This window comes from Notamacropus eugenii, chromosome 1 (assembly GCF_028372415.1).
Source record: "Notamacropus eugenii isolate mMacEug1 chromosome 1, mMacEug1.pri_v2, whole genome shotgun sequence".
NCBI classification, from domain to species: domain Eukaryota; kingdom Metazoa; phylum Chordata; class Mammalia; order Diprotodontia; family Macropodidae; genus Notamacropus; species Notamacropus eugenii.
Genome location: NC_092872.1, coordinates 568,403,012 through 568,420,145, shown reverse-complemented (window position 1 = coordinate 568,420,145; position 17,134 = coordinate 568,403,012).

The following is a 17,134-nucleotide window of genomic DNA, read 5'->3' as shown; positions in this document are numbered from 1 at the left end:
CAGTCTGTCATTCTCTCTGCCTATAACTCTGGTTTTCATCACTTTTTGGTGAAACAGTAATTTATTTTTTTTCCCAATTACATAGTGAGAATTTTTTTTGCATTCATTTTTACAAGATATGGAATCCTAAATTTTTCTCCCTCCTTACCCCTTCTGAAAATGGTAGGTAGCATGATTTGGTTTATACATGTGCTATCAGGTATAATATATTTCTATAGCTGTCACATTTGTTCAAGAATAAACAGATCAAAAGGAAATAAAATCATGAGAAAAAATGTAAATAAAAATGATCTACATTCAGAGTCTGTTAGTTTTTTATCTAGACAAGGATATCATTTTCCTCTGTGATATCTTTGTCCTTGTCTTAAATCATTGTATCACTGAGAAAAGCTAAGTCTTTCATAGTTGATCATCAGGTGTTGCTCCTATTGTGTACAATGTTTCCTTTTTTTTTCTGGTTCCTCTTGTTTCACTTCCCATCAGTTTGCACAAGTCTTTCCAGGTTGTTTTGTTTTGTTTTTTTTAATTTGCCTTTTCATCATTTCTTATTGCACAGGAGTATTCCATTACATTCATATACTACAGCTTGCTCAGCCATTCCCCAACTGATGGGCATTCCCTCAGTTTCTAATATTTGGCCCCCATGAAAAGGACTGCTATAAATATGTTTTTCATATCTTCCCTTTTTGATGATGTCCTCAGGAGACAGACCTAGTAGTCCTATTGTTAGATCAAAGGGTATGCATAGCTTGATTTTCCTTTAGACATACTTATAAATTGCCCTCCAGAGAGGTTGGATCAGGTAACAATTCCACCAACGGTGAATTAGTGTCCAAATTTTCCCATATCCTCTCCAACATTCATCATTTTCCCTTTTTGTCATGTGAACCAATCCGATTGGTGTGAAGTGTTGTTTTAATTTAAGTTTCTCTCATGAAAAGTGATTTAAAGTATTTCATATCTATAGATGTCTTTGATGTCTTTGTGTGAAAACTGCTTGTTCACATTCATTGACAGTTTATCAGTAGGGGAATGGATTGTATTCTCATAAATATTATTTACTTTTCTATGTATTTGAGAAATGAGGCTTTTATCAGAGAAACGTTCTGTAAAGATTTTTTTCCCAGTTTTCTGCTTTCTTTCTTATCTTGGTTGCATTGGTTTTGTTTGTACAAATACTTTTCAGTCTAATATGATCAAAATTATTTATTCTACGTTTTGTAATGCTCTCTTTCTCTTGTTTGGTCATGAATCATTAACTTCCCCACATAATTGATGGATAGACTATCCCTTTCTCTTTTAATATGATTGCTTCATTGTCTATGGTACCTTTTAATTAGGCATATTTTTGCTTTTACTTTGAGATCAGTATTGCTACTCCCCCCCTTTTTTTTGTTTTTTACTTCAGCTGAAGCATAACAGATTCTGTTCCAGTCCCTTTTCTTTACTCGTTGTGTGTCTCCCTGCTTTGAGTGCATTTCTTGTAAACAATGTATTGTAAGATTGTGATTTTTGATTCACTCTACTATCCACTTCTATTTTATGGGAGAGTTCATCTCATTCACATTCACAGTTACGATTACAAACTGTATTTTCTTCCATCCTATTCTTCCTCCTGGTTTTCTCCTTTCTCCTGTCATCCTTTCCAATCTCACCAGTGTTTTGCTTCTGTCTACTACTTTCTCTGATCTGCCCTCTCTTATGTTAGTCCTCTACCCCTTTATTTAATTTCCTCCACTCCTACTTCCCTGTCAGGTAAGAGAGATTTCTATATTCAACTGAGTCTGTATCTGATTCCCTCTTTGAGCCAACACTGATGAGAGTAATGTTGAAGTGATACCCTTCACCCACCCTCCATCTTACTCTCCACTGTAATAAGTCTTTCTCATAGCTTCACGTGAGATAATTTATCCTCCTCTTCATTCCTTCTGTGCCTTTTGTGCTAATTTTCCTCTTCTCTTAATTTTTTATACCATCCTTTAAAATTCACCTTACACTTGTATCCTCTATGTATATTCCTCTTATCAGTAATATTAGTGATAAAATTTTTAAGAGTTACACATATCATCTTCCCATGTAGGGATAGAAACAATTTAGCTCTATTTAATCCCTTATGGTTTCTTTCCCCTTTTTATTTGTTGATGCTTCTCTTGGGTCTTTATGTTGGACATCAAATTTTTGTTTAGTTCTGGTCTTTGGAAAGTCTTCTACTTTGTTGAATGACCAGTTTTCCCATTGCTTAATTTTGCTGGGTAAGTGATTTTTCATTATAATCCTAGCTCCTTTGCTCTCCAGAATATCATATTCCATGACCTCTTGTCCTTTCATGCTGCAGCTGCCAAGTGCTGAGTGATGCTGATTGTGACTCCTTTACATTTGAACTGATTCTTTCAAGCCATTTCTAGTATTTTTTTCTTGACCTGACAGTTCTGAAATTAGGTTATAATGTTCCTTGGGGTTTTTATGTTGTGATCTCTTTCCTGAGGATATTGGTGGATTCTTTCAATGCATATTTTGCCCTCTTGTTCCCAGATATCAAGGTAGTTTCCCTTGATAATTTCTTAAAAGATGCTGTCCAGGTCTTTCTTTTGATTGTGGCTTTCAAGTACTCCAATGATTTTGATATCTCCTGGATGTATTTTCCAGGTCACTTGTTTTTCCCATCATGTTTTTAAAATTTTCTTCCAATTTTCCATTATTTTGAATTTGTTTGATTCTTTATGTATCATAGAGTCATTAGCTTCTGCTTGTTCAATTCTAACTTTTGAGGTATTGTTTTCCTCACTGAGTTTTTTTCAATTCTTTTTCATTTGGCCAATTATACTCTTTAAGGAGTTGTTCTCTTCAGTGGATTTTTGCATCTCCTTTTCCTTTTGGCCAATTCTACTTTCAAAGCAGTCTTCCAGGCCATTGACTTTTTTTATTTACAATTTTTTTCACACCATTCTCATTTCTTTTCCCAATTTCTATTCAATCTTTTTTATATGATTTTTTTCATTTCCTTTTTGAGCTCTTCCATGAGCTTTTTCTGGGCAAAAAACCATTTCCTACTTTTCTTTGACATGTAGCTCATAGAAATTTTAACATTACAGTCCTCTTCTGAGTTTGTGTCTTGGACATCTTTGTCATTACTTTCAATGGTCAGATTTTGTTGTTGTTGTTGTTGCTGCTGTTGTTGTTGTTATCTTCTACTCATTCCCCCACCTTCTTAACTTTTTTCCATTTCTTTTAAATTTGAGTTCTTCTCTCAAGGTGGAAAGAGCACTGCCTCCAGCTTCTTGTGCAGTGGCTGCAAGCCCTGAATGTTTACCTCTGGTCAGTTTACAATTGATGTTGCCCTGTGGCCCTGAGTGACCCTTGTGTCTGGTGTTGCATTGAGCTGCAGAAGCATGTAGGTGTTGAGCAGCTTATCTGGTGCTGAGCTGGCAACCTAATGGTGGTTTCTGGCATGTACTGAGGCCAGGTCAGATTTTCCAACATTTCCACAAGGCTACACTGAAGCATGTGGAGGTCTAGCCACCACAGGATATCTGCCTTCCTAAGGCCACACTGATGCACAGTGGTGGTTCTTGGAGCTAGAGGCTACAGTTTCTTTGGCTATCCTGAGGCATGTGAGGCTCCTGTTATTGGCACTTGCCTGCTCCAGTATAGCTGGGCTCAGGATCTCCTGATGACTTGCTGAGGGGGAGGCTTGCTGTTGGCTTGCTAAGACGCTCTCTCCCCAGGATGTGCCCCTCTTTCACCTAGTGAGATGAATTTTTCTTTCCAACTCTACAAGTTTCTTGGGATAAAAGATTGTTTCACTCATCTCTTGGCTGGTTTTGCTGTTCCAGTATTTGTCTGGGGACTCTGTTTTGTGGTTGTTTGGAGGTGAATATGGGAGAGTTGCAGCAGTTTACTGCTTACTCCATCATCTTGGCTCCTGGAAATTCACTGCACAATTTTGGTTTTCAAATTAATGTTAAGGAATCACCCCTTGAAAAAATCTCCCTGTTTGGTGGAGGCCTCCCTGGCATTTGGCTCTACATATACTACTCAAGCCCCTCTCCTCCTTCCTGGCACTGCAGATTTTCTTTTTTTCTTTTACTCAGAACCCTTCAAAGCAATATGCTTATAAACCCCACAATGATTCCCTCTTTGTCTGTCTTGGTATCACTTTTATTTTGACACCTATAATAAGAAAGTATATGGACAGAAAATCTCAACCCTCTCTGTAAACCCATGCCTATTTTGTCCTTGTGTAAGTGTGGTCAATTCGTCCATCATCTTCATTTTCGAGCTATCTGCTTGTAGACCTAATATTTGTCAGTCTCTGACTCTCTCTCTCTCTCTCTCTCTCTCTCTCTCTCTCTCTCTCTCTCTCTCTCTCTCTGTGTGTGTGTGTATGTGTGTGTGTGTGTGTGTGTGTGTGTGTGTGTGCCTACGTGGTAAGAGTAGGGGCAATAATTTGGTCAATCATCTCCCTTAGTGATTAGGAGAAATATTTAGAGAACTGAAGCTAGGAATGTACCAAGGCTAGTGATTAGAATCTTCATAGGAATATAGTTGTACCCCTTTTCTTTCTCCTGGTATAGCCTGTATTCTTGAGAGCCAGTGATTGCTTTCACTGTATTCTTTCTTTGTTTTTCAACTTTGTAACTCTACTCCTTTGAATTCTTTTTTTAGCTTTCAAACATTGTTTTGAATAAATTAAAATGTGCCCACAATGAGGATCTATTGCTTTGAGCATCACTAACCAATATGGTTCATGTGAGAAAGTCTAAGTCTCAATCCAGCTATAATACGAGAAACAACAAGGGAATAATTACATGATAATAATAATAGATTGCATGTATAGAAAGATATAAGTTTTGCCAAAGTGCTTTATAATTATTATCTCATTTTATCCTCACAATGACCCTGGGGGAAAGGTACTTTGTTGATCTCTTATCCCCAATTTACAGATAAATACACTAAGGCAGACAAAAATTAAATGCCTTGCCCAGAGTCACATAGTTAGTAAGGAACTTATTCTGAATTTGAAATCACTCTTTTTTAATTCAATATCTAACATTCTATCCACTGTGACAACTAGTTTCTTTGAATGGGGGCCTTATACATTGGTGAACAGACTAATTACATGGTATGATTTTAGAGAATTTGAGAAAATGGATTCTTTCTATTTCTATTTTCCCCCAGGTTCTAAGCCATCAAGGCAGTTGTCTTTGACAATTTCTTGAAAGATGACATCCTAGGCTCTTTGTTTTATCATGGCTTTCAGGTAATTCGGTTATTTTAAAATTATTTCTCCTGGATCTATTTTCCAGGTCAGTGTTTTTTCCAATGAGATATTTCACATTGTCTTCTATTTTTTCATTCTTTTGATTCTGTTTTATACTTTCTTGATTTCTCATAAAGTCATTAGCTTCCATTTTCTCCATTCTAATTTTTAAGGAATAATTTTTCTTCAGTGAACTTTTGGACCTCCTTTTCCATTTCACAAATTCTGCTTTTCAAGGCATTCTTTTCCTCATTGACGTTTTGGACTTCTTTTGTCATTTGGGTTAGTCTATTTTTTAAGGTATTATTTTCTTCAGTATTTTTTGGGGTTTCCTTTCACAAACTTTTTTCATGATTTTCTTGCATGACTCTCATGTTTCTTCTCAATTTTTCCTCTACTTCTCTCACTTGATTTTCAAAATCCTTTTTGAGCTCTTTCATGGTTCATGACCAATTCATATTTTATCTTGGAGAATTTAGATGTAGGATCTTTGTTGTCTTCTTCTATTTGTATGTTTTGATCTTCTTTATCAATAAACTAAGATTCTTTAGTCTGAGGTTTTTTGTGCTGTCTTCTCATTTTCCCAGCCAAGTACTTGACTTTCTAACTCTTTGTCAAGGTATAACTCTGCTTCTGGTGGAAGAAGGGCATCATATTATCTCAAACTTCAGGGGTTTTGTGCAACTGTTTTCAGAGATACTTCTAGAGGCCTGTAAATTTTCAGTTCTTCTAAGGTGGCATGATCAAAAGAGAGGTGTTTACTCCTCTCCTGGTCTGTGTTCTGGTCTGAGTGTCCACAAGCACTCTTTTCCATCTTGGAGCTGTGATGAGGGTTCCACAAGGCCTGCTACACAAGTGCTCCTCCTCACTCTCAGACCACCACCCAGGACTGTGACCAAGATGAAAGTGCAGGCAAAGCTGCCTCAGTATCAGCAAAGAGAACCTTGTAATGCCCCTCTGATCAGCCATTCCATCCCCCTATTGCCTATGGACTGGGAGCCCCAGAAACAGCCACTGCTGTGCTGCCACTGCAACCACCTCTGCAGCCCTGGGGCTGGGGCCAAACTGCTCTCCTCCCCACATCAGGACAGACACAGTTTTCCCACTGACCTTCTATGCTGTTTTGGGGTCTTGTGGGCCAAAAAGTCCAGAAATCACCACAGTTGCCAGTGATTCATTCCCCTGAGGCCTGCTCTGGTCCCATCTATTATCTCTGCTGCCATGACCCAAGCTGGACTTCACTCTGCTCCCAAGTTAGCACTAACAACCCCTTCCTGCTGACTTTTCAGGCTATCTTGAACTTTCACTCTGTCATTTTGTGGGTTCTGGAGCTCTAAGATTGATTTAGATTCATTCTACACGTATTTGGAGGGGTTTGGGGGACAGATCCAGCAAGTCCTTGCTCTTATACCACCATGTTGCCTCTGCTGCCTCAAGGAGGCATTTTCTTTATCATCATACAAAATTTAACATCTACTAATGTAAAGGAGCATAAGACTTGGAATATGATATTTTTGGAGAGTAAAGAAACAGGATTACCAACAAGAATAACTTACCGAGAAAAAAATGAATATAGTCAAAAAAAGGAGAAAAAAATCAATATTTAATGTAATAGAGTACTTTCAACGTTCTTGGTGGAAAAAAAAGCTCAATAGAAAATTAAACACAAAACTCAAGAGATAGCAAAAATGACTACATAAAATTATACTTTTCACATGCCTATGTAAGAAGATGGAATAAAACTGCTCAAAATTTTAAAGGCTGGTGGAGGGAGTCTATCTTCAATAGGTACAAATATTATTCTACTATATTGGGATGATATCAAAAAAAAGAATAAAAAGGTGAGGAAAAGGGAGGTATTGGAAGGGGGAGGGGAAAGAAAGATGAGGAAAATTATCTTATATGAATGAGACAATCGGGGGAAGGGACTGGCAATTACTATCACCTGAATTAGTTCAAGAATAGAAGACAATACATACACTTACAATTGAGTACACAAATTAAATTTCCCAACAGGGAAGTAGGAGGGAATGGAGCTTAAGATAAAAGGGGAAGATAAAATCAGAGGGAGGGTAAATTCCCAGAAGGAATAGTTCACAGTAAAACAGAGTTTTGAGGAGGAAAAAAGGATAAAAAGAAAAACATAAATATAAGGGAAAGGGACAGAGACAAACAAAGTTAGCACTCATAATTATGAACTTAAATGAGATAAATTCATCAATAAAACAGAAGATAAAATGGATTAGAAACAAGAATTCAACAGTATGTTGTTTTCAAGAAACACTTTAGGACCTTAACAGAAACTGTGTTTTTTTTTTAACTGAAATTTGAAAAAAAAAATGAAGACAAGGATAGTATTCATAATTTCAGAAAAAGAAAAAATATAGACCAAATTAAAAGAGATAATAAGGGAAAATGTATTTTACTAAAAAGTATCAGAGATGATCAATTAAAATTACTGGATATCTATAAACCAAATGGTATAACATCTAAATTCATGAAGGAAAAGTTAAATGAGTTACAGAAAAAAATAAATAATAAATTTATACTCATGGGAGATCTCAACTTACCCCTCTCAAACCTAGATAAAACTAACCACAAAATGAAAAAGAAGTTAGGAGATGAATAAAATTTTAGAAAAGTTAGATATAATGGACTTCTGGAAATTATTAAATGGAAATAGAAAACAATATATCTGTGCATGACACCTTCACAAAAATTAACCATGTATTAGAGCAGAAGCACATCACAAAACTGTTGAAAAACAGAAATATGAAAAGCATGTTTTTCTAATAATATTGCAATAAATTATATTCAATAAAGGGCCTTTGATACACAAATTAAAAATTAATTGAGAAGTGTATAATCTAGTCCTAAAGAATAAGTGGCTCAAAGAACAAATTATAGAAAAAGTTAATAATTTCATTAAAGTGATGAAAATGAGATAGTATGCCAAATACAAGAAAATACATGTTGAGAGTTTATCAGTTTTACTGCTTTATATTGGATGTAAAGCAGGATTTGGGAAAAATTTAGATCTCTAAAGATTTACATCAATAAAAGGGAGAAAGCATAAATAAATAAATTAAATTAAATTCTTGAAAAAGAGCAAATTAAACCCCTCCCCCAACACGAAACTAGAAACCTTGTAAATCAAAGGAAACTTTACTAAAGTTTAAGATTAAAAAAAAATTATCTCATAAAGGAAACTAACATTTTTGGGGGGCTGAGAGAGCAATAGATTATATAAACCACGGAATATTTTTTTAAAAGAAAGGACAAAGAAAATTATTAGTATAAAAATAAAGAGAAAATTCTCAACCAAGAAAAATTAAATAAAAGCAATTATTAGGAATATCTTACTCAACTAAATGACAATAAAACTGGTTATCTAAATGAAATGAATGAATATTGACAAAGAATATAATTGAGGAAGCCACAAATGTAATCACCAAGGGGAAAAAACACACAAACAATACCAAATGGATTTATTAGTGCATGCTGCCAAATACTTAATGAGCATTTAGTCCCAATACGATATAAACTGTTGGAAAATATAGATAAAGTCCTGTCAAAATCTTCTATGAAACAAATATGGTATTGATACATAAACCAAGGAAAGCCAAGACAGAAATATCTATAGATAAATTTATGTGATAAATTTATATGGAGGAAAAAATCCACTAGGATTGAAATTACAACAACATAACTCAAAAATCGTATACTTTGACCAGGGTGGATATATGACACGACTGCAAAGTTGGTTCAATGTTAAGAAAACACTAAGAATATTTAATAATAACAACAAAAATGTACAATTATTTCAATAGGTTCAGAAAAAGCTTTTGCAAAATACAATACACGAAAGAGCAAACTTAAAAGCATCGGAATAACTGGAACATTTCTTTAAAAAGATAATTATTATATATTAAAACTAAAAACAAGTATTATTTGTAATCAGAATAAACTAGAAATATTTCCAAAGGATCAGGATGAAGCAAGAACATGTATTATCATTATTTTTATCCAAGTTTAGAATAAAAATGGTAGGTATAGCAAAAGACAAAGGAAAATAAATTGAAGAACTAACCATCGTCAATGAAGAAAGAAAATTGTAACTTTTTGCAGTTGATATGAAAATTAATGAGGGAAACATAGAGAGTCAACTAAAAACTATTTGAAACAACTTCAGTGATATTATAGGAAATGAAATAAACCTATAAATATCATTATTTTTTCTATATATCTTGCCATAAAACTTAACAGGAAGAGATGGTGGGAGAAATTTTATTTACAATAACTATACAGAGTATTTGGATTTTCCCTCCAAGATATACAGAGGAACTATATGAACACAATAACATAACACTTCACACAAAAATAGAATTAATAATTAAAGAAATAATCAGTTGTTCATTAGTTGAAAGCAATGTAATAAAAATGACACTTCTTTATTTAACTTGCTTATTTACTGCCATACCCATTAAAGTACCGAAGAATTTCTTTATGAGGTTCAAAAAATAATCGTAAAAATACATCTGATGGAAAAATAGATAATGGCTATGAAGAGAATGCCTTTTTTAATGGGATAAAACAGACTCTAAAACCATCAGATCTTAAACTCTATGCAATCATCAAAATAATTTGCTATTGCATAAGAAATAGATTGGTAGATTAATGAAAAAAGACTAGGTACACAATATAAAGAGGCAAATTAACACAGTAACTTACTGATAAACCCAAAGTTCTCAGCTATTTGGTCAAGTACTCACTATTTGACAACAACTGTTGGGAAAACTGGAAAGTAGTTTAGCAGAAACTGAGTACTGAGCCACATCTCACACCGTTTACAAAGATCACCTCAAGAAATTTCCAGGATCTATGGATAGGAAAAAATTTCATAACAAATCAAGAGAGAAAGGTTCATGGGAGATGATGTGGATTACAATAAATTAAAATGCTTTTCCTCTGAAATAGAATCAATCCACCTAAAATTAGAAGAAGAACAGGAAATTAGGGAAAATCTCTTTTAACAAGTTTCTCTGATTAAAGGTTTGAATTCTCAGTTATATATGTAATGAACCCAAAATTTACAAGAATAGAAGGTATTCTCAGTTTGGTAAATGGCCAAGGGATATGAACAGGCAGTTGTCAAGGAAAGACACCAAAGCTTTCAACAGTTAATTAAAAATTGTTCTAAATTGCTAATAATCAGAGCAATGGCACTTAAAACAACTCTGAGACACCACCTTAGATTATCATACAAGTTAACATGAAAGAAAAGGAAAAATTAAAATGTTAGATGGGATAGGAAAATTGGCACATTGCATTATTGATAGAGCTGTGAATTACTTCGGCCATTCTGGAAAGTAATGGACTCATATGTACAAACATGTTTATAGCAACAAGAGGGGATAGAGTAGGATAGAAGGCAATATAGTTAGTATTACACAACACTATTATTATTGAAGTCTTTTGCAAAATGACAGATATTTAGTCTGTATTGAGGGAGGGAGAGAAGTTGGACTTCAAAGTATTAGAAACGAATGTTGAGAATTATTATTGCATGTAACCGGGAAATAAGAAACACAGGTAATAGGGTATAGAAATTTATCTTGCCCTACAAGAAAAGAAAGAAGATAGGGCTAAGGGAAGAGTGGGGTATGACAGAAGGGAGAGTACATTGAGGGAAGGAGTAATCAGAATGCAAGGTATTGGACATGTTACTAAGTGATGCAAAAGCAATTAGTATTAAAACAATTGACTGAATTAATTACTGAGAGTAAATCAAAGACATCTTTAGTTTGGGGAAAAGAATTTTAGTCTAAATTTCTTAGAGGCAGGTAACCTTGGGTAAAATTTAGCATTGATGGAAAAGTTAAGGTTTCAATGGTAAATTTGATTTTATGTTTGTTATTTAATCAGGAACTAGAACAGTATGGAAAGGCATGTAGACTTAAAACTTGCCTCAAAAGATGTTCCTTAGCCAATGTGAAATCATAGTCATACCTGAAACCTGGTTATTGGAACTTGCTATTTTGAAATACTATGGGACTTGCTATTTTAAGATACTATGGGACTATTAACTGACTGTTCTTCTGAGTCTAACTTCAGGTATGAATAGTAAAAAGGAGGTCTGAGTTTCCAATCCATGATGCCAGTAAACCTGTGAGATGATGGTATGAACTGAAAAAGGTGATCTCGTGGAAGGATGGGAGAGCAGCTGTTCAGCCTAAGCTGAGGTAGGATGCTCCTGATTCAATTTCCCCACTGACACCTGGCAGACTTTAAGCCTGACTGAGTGCAAGTTGACAATCTACTCCTGCCTGAAACTGACATGAAGTTGGAGAGATATTGTTTCCCTGAAATGTCCCTACTCTCAGTGACAATTGTCTATAGTCAAAAGGTTTGTAAGCTTAATACCAGATCTATTAAATTATAGAATGTTGGTAGGGAAACATCTGAGGTTAAGTCTAAAATTAAGCTATTAGGCTTAGGACTTTAGACCAACAACAATAAGTTAGGGTCCTTTAATTCATGGTAATACTGTGGAGACAATTAGGTCAAGGGCTTGTGAAGTTAGCATACATAATTATTTTGTGGGTCTCATTTGGTTAACTTTAAAAAAAAAATCATTTGTGGTCTATATTGTAAATGCTTTAAAGGAAGTATCACCTGACCAAAATTTAGAATTGTTTTATGTGATGTGAACTGTGTTAAAAATGAAAAAAAAAATTAAAAAAAATAACATTTGTCACCATAAACTCTCTACACTGGCAAAGCTACCAGTCTAATCTTAAAACAACCTGTTAGGTACTATACTAGGCACTGGGGTACAAATATAAAAGTGAGATATTTCCTCCCCTCCAAGAGCTTAGCTGTAGCCTCTATTCTGAGTCTACATGTTCACAGATAAACGAAATCAGATTAGTAACATAAAATATTAATAATCCCAAATAATGAATTTAGTGTTACTAAACTTAATGTCTTAACTTAATGATTACAAATAAAACAACAAAGCCAGCTACCTTGCTTTTGCAAAGTTACAATTTTACAGAAATGTTTGTGGCTATGATTAGTGGGGTTTTTAAAAAACTTACTGAATGCAAATAACTGTGATTTAATTAAACTAATTTTGTAAGTTAAAAAAATAATGCTGAATTCAGGGCATTAGTAAAGACTTCAAGAAAGAGTGGCACCTGAGCTGAATTTTAGAAGAGAAAGAAGGAAGGCATCCCAACTGTGGGGCAGAGGTTGTGTGAATGCAAGGAAAGAAAGGGGGAGCAAGATGAAAATGGGTAGTCCACTTTGGCTAGAAAGAGGAGTGTAAAAAGAGTTCAGAGCACCTGAATTAGGGAATCATTCAGTGCAATAATGTCAAAATAATGGTCTGAGGACCTCATCTCTATTTCTGGTTCTGCCCACTGACTTATTAGATGAACTGGAGCAAATCAACCACTTGACCTCCACAAGAATGGAATTTCTCAATGTGTAAAATGAGGAGCCTGGACTAAATTATTTCTAGGGTAGGGGAATCAAACTCATGGTCTCCAGGCTCAAAGCAGCCCCCCAAACTCCCAGATTAAAATATAATTGGGAAGTGCTTAACAAAAATAAAGAAAAATACAATACAAAAAGAAAAAACCCAAGAAATAGATTAACCCAACTGGAAAAAGGAGTGCAAAAAGTCAATTAGGAGAATGTCTTAAAAAACATTTGACCACATGGAGAAAAGGTTCAAAAGCTCACATAATTCCTTAAAAATTAGAATGGAGCAAATGGTAGCAAATAAGTCTATGAGAAATCAACAAATTATAGGACAGAACCAAAAGAATGAAAAAGTGGAAGACAGTATGAAATATCTCATTGGAGAAAAAAAAACAACTGACCTGGAAAATAGATCAAGAAGAGATAATTTAAAAATTATTGGACTACCAGAAAGTCATGATAAAAAAACAGATCCTGGACTTCATATTTCAAGAAATTATCAATGAAAACTGCCCTGATATTCTAGAACCAGAGAGGAAAATAGAAATGGAAATAATCTGCTGATCATCCCTTGAAAGAGATCCCAAAATTTGTGGTCTATATTGTAGCCCATATTGCAGCCAAATTCCGGAGTTCCCAGGCCAAGGACAAAATATTTCAAGCAGCTGGAAAGAAACAATTCTAGTTGTGTGGAAACAGGATAAGGATAGTACAAGATTTAGCAATTTCTACATTAAAGCATCAGAGGGGTTGGAATATGATGTTCCAGAGGTCAAAGGAACTACAGTTAACACCAAGAATCACTTACCCAGTAAAACCGAATATAATCCCTCTGGGATAAAAATGGTCATTCAATGAAATAGAGGAATTTCAAGCATTCTTGATAAAAATATCAGAGCTGAATAGAAAATTTGACTTTCAAATACAAGACTCAAGAGAACCCTGAAAGGTAAACAGGAAAGAGAAATCATAATGGACTTATTAAAGCTGAACTACTTATATTCCTACATGGAAACATAATATTTGTAACTCATGAGATCTTTCTTAGTAGTTAGTAGTTGGAGGATACATATACTTATATATCTATATCTATAGATATATACATATGTGTGTACACATATACATATATATACCCATTTGCATGTATATGTATGTATGTGTATGTACATATGCATACAGATATATCTTATATAGAGGTCACAGGTCAAGTTGAATATGAAGGGATGATATGTAAAAAATAAAATTGAGAGGTGAATATACTGGGAAAAGGAGAAAGGGAGAGGTAGAATGGGGTAAATTATCTCACATAAAAGAGGCAAGGCAAAGCTTTTATTGTGGAGGGGAAGAGGGGGGAGATGAGATGGAATGAGTGAACTCTTACTGGATTTTGCTTAAGGAGGGAATAACACATACACAACCAATTGGGTATGAAAATCCATCTTACCCTACAGGAAAGTAGGGAAGAAGGGTATAAGAGGAGGGAAATTATAGAAGGGAGGGCAAATGGGAGGAGGGAGTAATCAGAAGCAAACACTTTTGAGGAGGGACAGGCTCAAAGGAGAGAACAGCATAAATGGAGAGTCAAAATAGGATTAGTCTTTCACAATATGACTGTTATGGAAGTGTTTTGTGTGACTATAAATGTATAACCTATATCAAATTATTTGCCTTCTCAATGAGGATGGGTGGGGAGGGAGAAATGGAGAAAGTGTGAAACTCAAAGTTTTAAAAACAAATGTTAAAAATTACTTTTTGCATGCAACTGGGAAATAAAGTATACACTCAGTGGGATATATAGAAATCTATCTTGCCCTACAGGATAATAGAACAGAAGAGAATAAGAGAAGTGTGGGGGGGTGATAGAAGGGAGGGCAGATTGAGGGAAGGAATAGTCAGAATGCATACCATCTTGGACTGGGGGGAGAGGAGAGATGGAAAGAAAATTTGGAATTCAAAATCTTGTGGAAATGAATGATGAAAACTCAAAATAAATCAATTTATTTCTATGAATATAAAAATGTTTTCTATATATTTGGAAAAAATAAAGTATTTTAAAGATGAAAGGAAATGAAGAAAGAAAAATAAAGCCAAAAAATCTTTCTTCAAGCTGCACATAGAACACATCAGTTCTCTATCTGGATGAGGACAGCATTTTTTTTTAAATCATGAATCGTTTTGAATTATTGTGGATAACTGCATTGGTCAGAATTACAAAATCTTTCATTATTGATTGTTATTACAATATTGCAGTTTTGTGTAATTTTTTCTCTTTCTGCTCATTTCACTTTGCATTAGTTCATATGTCTTTCTAGTTTTTGTTTATGAATCCATCCTCTTCATTATTTCGTGTAACACAATAGTATTCCATCACAATTGCACACCAAAACCTGTTATCCATTTTCAAATTGATAGGTATTCTCTCAATTCTTTTTTGCCATTAAAATAACTACTATAAATATTGTTTGGACACATGGTTCCTTTTTCTTTTATCTCTTTGGAGAATAGACTTACATTTTGTAATGTGCACAATTTATTGCTTTTGGATCATATCTCCAAATTGTTCTTTAGGATTGTTGGAGTAGTTCACATCTCCATTGAAAGAGTATTACAATTATTTTTCCACATTCCCTCCAGCATTTGTCATTTCTCCTTTCTTGTCATGTCAGTCAATATGATAGGTGTGAAGTGATTTCTCAGAGTTGTTTTAACACTAATTTTTTAAATTATCAGTGATTTAGAATATTTTTAAATTGACTGTTATCCTTTTTGATATCTTCTAAAAACTACTTGTTATCCTTTGGTATTTATCAATTGAGGGATGGCTCTTATTTTTATAAATTTGGTTCAGTTCTTTACATATTTGAGAAAAGAAAAAAAATTCTCTGTATCAGAGAACTTTCCTGAAATTTTTCTCCGTTCCATGCTTTCCTTCTAATTTAGACTACATTGGTTTTATGTGTGTAAAACTTTGTAAAGTAATTTAATCAAAATTATCCATTTTACCTCCTGTGAATATCTCTATCTCTTGTTTGTTCATGAGGTCTTCCCTATACATAGATTTGAAAGATAATTTGCTGATGCTGTTAACTTCTACATCTAAACTGTGTAGGCATTATGACCTTATCTTGATTTATAATATGAATGTTAGTCTACGACTAGTTTTTTCCTGCACTTTATATCAAATAGTGAATTCTTGTCCCACTAGCTTTGACCTTTGACTTATCAAACACTAGGTTATTTTATTCATTTGCCTCTGTATGTTGGGTACCTAATTTACTTAACAGAGCAACCGTTTTAATTATTAATTATTAATACCAACTTGTATTGATGATTACCACTTTGTACTATAGTTTGAGATCTTCTACTACTAGCCTGCCTTCCTTCACATTTTTTTCATTGATCCCCTTATATATTCCTGAACTTTGTGCCTCCAGATAATTTTCTTATTATTTTTTCAAGCTCCATAAAGTGTTTCTGTGGTAATTTGATTAATATGGCATTGAATAAATAAATTAATTCAGAGAGTATTGTCTTTTTTATTGCATTGTCTTAGTTTATCTACAAGAAATTATTATTTCTCCAGTTGTTCAGCTCTATAATTTGTGTGAAGCGTGTTTTGTGATTTTGTTCATATAAATCTTGTATGTCTTGGCAGGTAAAATCCCACTCAAATTATTTTGACTCTTGCTATTTTAAATAAAAAATTTCTTTCAATCTCTTCCTACTGGGTTTTGTTGGTAATAAGTAGAAACATTGGTAATTTTGTGGGTTTATTTTATATCCTGCGATTTTTTAAAGTTAATTGTTTTTATTATTTTTAATCAGTTCTCTAGGTATCTCTTAGGATACGATGATACCATCTACAAAAGTGACAGTTTTGTTTATGTTACCCAAGCTTATTTGTATCAATTTCTTTTTAAAATTTCTCAGTAGAAGGGGGAGGAGCCAAGACAGCAGAGTAGAAAGATACACACATGCTAGCTCCTAACCCACAGCCCATAAAATACCTGTAAAGAAGAACTCCCAACAAATTCTGGAGGAGCAGAAGCCACAGAACAACAAAGTGGAGGAGATTTCTGTTCCAGAGAGACCTGAAGAAGCAACACGAAAGCTCCGTTGTGTACCTGACCCAGAGCAGAGCCCAGCCCTGCCTGAGAGGAGTGGATCTGAGCAGGCTTCAGGGACAAAATCTCCAGCTGCAGCACAGGTCCCTCCATCCACAGGCACCAAAGGTCAGTGAGAGGGTCTTTCAGCTTGCTGAGAGGGGAGCAGAGTGTCTCCATGACTCAGGCCCCCTCAGGAGGCAACAGCGGAGGTGGCATCAGACAGGGGCTCCCAAAGCAGGTAGGAACTCGGGTCCATTGCTGAAGGGCTGCATGTAAACCA